Here is a 7,238-nt window from a genome sequence, read left to right as displayed (position 1 = left end):
TCGGATTGATTGGTACCCCATTCGCGGATGTAAGTACACCCCTGGAAAAAAAGTGTCCCAGAAATAAAATATTTAATTGCCTCGGCCAGATTGTATTATTTGGTACCGCCATAAGGACCAGTTGTTGTAACGGTTAACGAGTCGCCCTACGAACCCGGAGGCACCCGAGTTCGATCCTCGCTCACGACCACCACCACCACCACCAACATCGGTGAGGATTATATCTAAATCAGTCGTGAGCCTCGCCTAGTTTTTTGACCTGGTGCGCTTGTGTGTAAACATCGCCACCGGGGAGACAAAGGCGGCCCGGCGTGGTACTAGCCACCAAATCCCCACCCGCAAACCCCTCCTCGTGTACCGGTCTCCATAGGCCCTCGCTAACAGCACTTGCCCCTCCAGTCTGTCAAGGCTATACGTGGGATCTTTGTCACAGGTCCATGTGTGGCGATATCTCCAGCTGTCCCTATTGGCCCGAGTCAGGGGTTAAGCAAAGTCCCTAAGGTAATAAAAAAATAAAATCAACTTTCTACCCCCAACAAACACGTAAGTCATGTTTACACAACGCACCAGGTTCTCATTTGAGGCTGAGTCGACCTATGTGAAGCCCAGGATCGGTTCAGATAAATCGTCACTGGGTGTTGGCCGTGAACGGGAATCGAACTCGGGTAGCCGGGTTCACAGTGCAGTGTAGCGCTAACCGCTGCACCACCGCTCCCCCAACACACACGCCGCTTACATAACCCAAACACGCGTTAGCTGTCAGGGAGCCGAGACATTTGGGGCCGCTACTGGGGGTCGATTTGTATAGCCGCTGTGAACAGTGGCACGGCAGATTGGGGGCAAAGATCTAACTAACAGTCGTTGTTGGAAAACACCTTGCGGGGATGGTTGGAGTGCAAACCCCACCCACACACTCCCGACCGCCCTTGCTTTAGAATTGACATCGTTCACTCGACTTTCCAGCCCTTCTAGAACATAAGTTCTCATTTAGATCGATCGCTCGGCTTTTACAGTCGCTCTAGAACACAATTGGAATTGAGGTCGGTCATTCAACTTCCCAGACCTTCTAGAACATGAATTAGACTTTACATCTTCCACTCAGATATCCAGACCTGAACACAATTGGAGTTGACACCGTTCACTCAACTTCCCAGACCTTCTAGAGCATAAATTTGACTTTACATCGATCACTCGGCTTTCTAGACCTTCTAGAACTCATCTACGCCTCTATATAAGGAACGAAACAGTAAGACTTCTCCACAAATCTGGCTGTCGCCTGATGAAGCTGGTTGTTATTACTGGTGAAACGTCGTACTCAGATTGTAAATGTTGTGGCTTGGCTCTCCAACACACCGGTTTGCTGTACTAGTGACGAATTGGCACGTTCTGTTTACGTGACCACCCTTACGAGTTGGCTGTGCCGGGTGGTGGTGGGTTTTAACGACACATTTATATATTTACGCGATCTTACCCAAAACCCTCTATTATGGAGAATTTACATCGGTCACCCAGTCATCGCCTCGCTCACCATGTACCCAATTGTGTACGTGTGTGAGTAGAGTATACGCTTCGCGTGTATATGTACATTGGTGTGTTTACAGTAGTATGAGTTTGTGTATGCTGTGTATCTACGTGTGTGTGAGAAGAGCAGTGGTGTAGCGGTTAGCGGACTGCCCTACGAATGCAGTGGCCCGAGTTTGCTTCCCGCTCACAGCTCACATCAGTGGCGAATATCTGGACCGGTCCTGGGCCTCTCCGTGGGTCGAATCAGTCTCAGTTTAGTAGGCGGTGCGGTGTATAAACATCAGAACCTGGCAGACAACGGTGGCCGGGCGTGGTGCTGGCAAAAGACTCCCTCGTGTGCCATCACTCGACCCAGCAGTCTGTTAAGGAAGAAATGAGGGGAGTCTTTGTAACTCTGTGTGTGTGTATTTGCATGTGTGTATGTCCAGCGTACGTGGATGTGTGTATTTGCATGTGTGTGGTTTCTGTGTGTGTGATGACACATCTGAATGTAAGTGTGTGTGTATTAGCATGGACTGTGTGTGTTTTCAATTGCCTTTGTATATGTGACTGTATATATGTTTGTGCGTGTTTGCATATGCGTGTGACTATGTCTGTACGTGTTTCTGTGTGTGATTATGTCTGGATTTGTGTTTTTGCATGTGTGTATTGTTTGTGTGATATCCCGTCGTGTGCGTGATATCCCACAACAACGAGCGGAGTGCCGGGCAGCTAAAACACAGCAAGTTCGCAAAGTAGGGGGCACAAGTGGTGCATCTGTCTGTCATCTCAGTCAGTCAACCCATGGCACCTGGGTCTGTCCCATGACCTCCTGCCAACGAGCCTGCGACACTTCACGCCATAGCCTCAAAGTGCACCTAGCCTGGCACAAGCCACCATGGTGACGTCACCGCCAATTAGTGGCGAATTGCCGTTGTTTTTTACACGCTTTCTATTAACTCCCTTTCTGTTGTGGTTGTCGTATCCTCAAATATTGAACTCAATTTTAACCCACTTCCCAATGTGGTATCGACTGCAAACTTGGTATACTTATGTCATACTGATGACAATACTATATTCTATCATTAAAACATATATTTTTTAAAACATTACTTTGTATATGTTATGTTTCGGCTTGGGTCTAATTGTCCACGGTCAACTCACGTTGGCTGTAATTGACCAAGGTCCCTTACGTTATGGCAAGCTTCGGGGCCACTTCCTGGAGTCGTGGAGTTCTTCCATTACTAGTCGGGTACATTTCATTAAAGCGTGTTTTTTTTAAATATTACTTATTGTTGATAGCAAAGACCCCGCCAGCGGTGGCTCGCAATGTGCAAAGTCGCATCAGATACGCGTTTAACCGAATTGCCACGCTCACCCACCACGTGTCTCACATCACTGCCAGAAGCACAATAGTCGATTACAGAATAGATTAGCCTAACAGCGTCTCCTTCACATATTCGTCTCTCCACATTTCACGTGTCTTTTTTAAAAAGTATTCTTTACACAACCCATCGGCCCCACGGCCTTCATCGTTGATTTCGCTCCAAGCAATTATTCCAGATCGGTTTCGACACGCAGTGTCTCATCAGCAGAGTCAGGCCTTGCTTGGATATTGAATCAATGCTGGCCAACAACTTGGCAGAAAGTCGATTACAATTTATTTCCAGTGTATCGATGAGCAGCGCTTAATCTCAGCCGAAACAGTCTCGAAAATGATGTTGGCACTCAACCACATCCATCTCGCCTATATTTTATATTTAATCTTTTATTATAAATCTGTCTATAGGAATATAGAGTACACGACTATAGGGAATGTTATGTATAGGCGTATACGTTTTTGTTTTAACTCTAGTGGTAGTGCCTTACGCCGATAAAACATAATCCAGGCCGGCCGAGCAGAACTCCGGGAAATGCGGAGTGAGATTTTAAACCCTGCCCTGTTTCTGCCACGCACGCGTGCACTTGCCTTGGGCAGACGCGACATCAAACTGTTGATGCTGCGGTTTATTGTGAGATGTTTGTTTGCCCTTACAAATACAGTCACATCTCTCATCAGGTACCCACGTTGGATTTTTTCTTTTTTTCCAATTTTCTTGCTGTGGATTTCACACCTGATGACGATTGCTTGTGTTGCAGTCGAAACGTCGTGAGAATTTTTATTGTTTAATATTTATATTATTTTATTATTTCCCTTTTACGTGACTTTACCGAAAGAACCAAGAATATAGGTACCCACGGTGTCAACGTTTAGTATCCACACTGCCTCTCTGGCCTATTCATGTGCTATCAAAAAGGGTCATTGCCCGAAACGTCGTCTATTATACTGTCCCCCCTTTTAAGGCCAAACAGTGGTATTCCCATTCTCAATCTATCGTTGGATGACATGCCCTTCATTCGTTATGCCGGCTCATGGATGCGTTATTTTTTTTACCACACTTCCACGCTGATCAGGACCGGTTCCAATATCACTTGCCACTGATGCGGGCCGTGGTTGTGAGTTTTACTTCAGCAAGGGAATCAGCTTCACGCACGCGTCTACTACGGTGCTTCGTATTTGGGATCGAATCCAAGACCACACAACTTCGCTCGTAGAACTCTTGAATGCACACAAGCAAAGGCCCGAATCCGTCCCGTCCCATTGCAAGTCCAGATTGCAGGTCCGTATTGCGCAACATACCGGCAGGGTTCACCGAGTCTCAATGGCCCTCACCTGCTCTCATAAAGACCACCGGGTTTGATAATTGGTTCTTTACCCTTCTATCTGGCAACAAAACTGACACCTTTTTACAAGGAGTCATGTTTGCATAGACCGCAATACCTGCAGTCATAATACAAACAAAAGAACATAACTCTGATAATGTGCACTGTCCTTGAAGTTGATTGGTCCACACCCGAGACAGCTTTCTTTTGTTTGTATTATGACTGCAGGTATTGCGGTCTATGCAAACATGACTCCTTGTAAAAAGGTGTCAGTTTTGTTGCCAGATAGAAGGGTAAAGAACCAATTATCATATTTTTACTGGCAAATGAGGTCCCCATAGTGTAGACCACCGGGTTTCATTACGAACCTTTGTAAATGTGACTCGCACAACAGCAGTTACATGCACGAGTGCTGAGGGAGGTAAGGGGGGAGAGCGGTGGTGCAACGGTTAGCGCACTGCGCTAACGAACCCCTTCACTCGACCTGAAACGGATTTCTGGCCACGGCCAATAACGTTCGTTTCGAACGATATATAATTTGGCTCATGGGGGCACCTGCCTTTAAATTGTTTTCAATTAGCGAAATTCCACATTTCCATGACAGGTTAAAAAGTGCTGCTCACCAATGTGCTTTCTCATACCACAGCTGGTGGTGGCAGGCCTCCCCCTCCCCCAAAGACAGCAAGCAGTGGATATACAATGCGCTGTACGTGATTACTATCATCAATATTATTGTAAAGCGACGAATAGTGGTCGAACCGGCCCCAGCAGGTGCAATCTCTTATTTCAGAAATGGAAAAAAAAAATCACGCAAATCCAACTGCGGCGAACCGCGACAAAAACAGTGGAACGCATCGTGAACTCATGTCCACTATGAACCTGTGGGTCTCTACGTGAGTCTATGGGTTTGTGTGAGTCTATGGGTCTCTTGTGTGAACTCACGTCCATAACGAGCCTATATGGGTATCTATGTGAGTCTATGGGTCTGTGTGAGTCTATAGGTCTCTGTGTGAGTATATGGTTGTCCGTGTGATTCTATAGGTTTATATCTTTAATGACTAATTAATTCATAAAACAAGGCCGAGTAGAATGGGTTCCAGATTTGAAATCTGCTCCGGACTCGTGGATTCTCATCGCCACCTGCTGACCAATATCTCGCGGTGCGCCCTTACTAGGGCCCGAACTCATTTTCCGATTCTTGAGCCATTCGTCCAAAAAAATGTCTTATCGGTAACCACGCAGAGTGGCAAATGCGGAAAAAAAATAACAACAGATGGTATATGTACGCTAACATGGCTGCCCAAATTTATCTATCCCAAACCCTAGCCGCTCATGGCGAGAACAACCTACGGGGGACACGGAAAAATGTTGACACTCCGACTGATGCTCCTGCTGTTGTGGAGTGACTCATGCAGCCAGCTATGGCTGCAGAGTTTGGTAATACATGTTGTTTACGTCGTTTATTGTGAAAATTCGGTCACAGTTCCTATGATCACTGTTTCATTGCTTTTATGGCTTTATATTGGTGATTTTTGAAAAGTTTTTCGGTTTGGCCATGTTTGTTTGTTGTAGTACAGAGTTAGACTGATGGCCTTAATCTAAGTTGTCTTGTGGTTGTTGTTGTTGTTTGACTTGCATCCCACTGGGATTTTGCACACAGTGTTGGTGTACGGTTCTTTTTCTGAAATATTTTGCTGTCTTTTCTTGGATTTTCTGTTTGCACATAGTCACTTTAAGATGTTTTCTTGTTCATGTTTTAGTTTTTTTGTTTGTTGCGGTTGCACCCGATTCAAGAGCCGAATGGCTCACAGGGCTACACCTAAATAAATGAAACTTGAAACTATAGGATTTTTGACGCCAAGTGGTCACGACCAAAAACACCCCCATGGCTTCATAATGTCCATTCGCGAGTCCTACTCAGGAATGTGTGCCCCAATTCCTATTGGTGAATAATTGACAGAAACCGGAGTGTCCGGAGAAACCCCATTAAACAGGTAATTTGAATAGCATCAAGGTTCAGGAGGAAATGGCACCATCGTGAGAAATGGAGGCAGCTTTGAGGGGCGGGGGGGAGGTGTGAGGCTTCAACTAACAGTGGATTTATTGAGCATGGCTGAGGATGATGATGAACAGCAAGAAAACAAACATCGGCATGCAAATACAGACTTCGTGCTCCAAGCTGTTTCCGGAGTCTTCACAAACGAGTTGTTTTTATTCTTCTGCGTTTGTCGCAGTTACATTCCAACTCTGCTGATATTAGTCCATGGGCCAGAGTAGACATTGGGACGACCAAATGTATCAAAACACGTTACCGTAGTCGTACCGATTTATTTACAAGGCTAAGACGAGTGACATCGCAACTATATCGATAAAAACTACGATTTTTTTTTTCGATTTAATTTTCGATTTAAAGCTTTCGTGACTGCAGGGATTCATCTTCTATACATAGCTATTTTCAGAAGCGACCTGGCCACAAATTATAGCTCAACAAAGTGGCTTATCGTGTGGAAATGTATTTCAGCCAAATAGTCTAAACGTGTGTCGATTCTAAATGTGGAGGGGAAAATTCCGGAGTACTCAGAGAAAAAATCCACGCGACCACGTGGAGACACGCAAACTCCAAATATACAGCAGCGGGCGTCAGGGTCTGGTTTCGAACCCACGACCTCCTGCACACCAGGCGAGGTAGTTAACATCTCCAAGCCACCGTGATGATAATTGAACCAACGACCTCCTGTATACCAGGCGAGGCACTTAACATCTCACCACCACGGATGATCCCACTCGTTTGACATTATTTTTACGCAATCTATAGTTTATTGTTGTTGGACGCATCCTGGAAGAAATGTGGAGCCAATGACGACATCGTCAGGAGCGTCGTTGCGATTTGGACATTACCTACGATAAAATCGCACGACTCGTTTTATAATTTATTAAACACAAAATGTAAATTATTTATTTCCCGACCAAAAACTAAGATGTACGCACTGACACTTTATGAAGTAAAAACAATTCAACTAATAGTTTTCTTA

The sequence above is a fragment of the Lethenteron reissneri genome, chromosome 10, assembly GCF_015708825.2.
Source record: "Lethenteron reissneri isolate LAM-NWPU_2019-01 chromosome 10, ASM1570882v1, whole genome shotgun sequence".
NCBI classification, from domain to species: Eukaryota; Metazoa; Chordata; class Hyperoartia; order Petromyzontiformes; family Petromyzontidae; genus Lethenteron; species Lethenteron reissneri.
Note: the sequence above shows the minus strand (reverse complement) of the source record.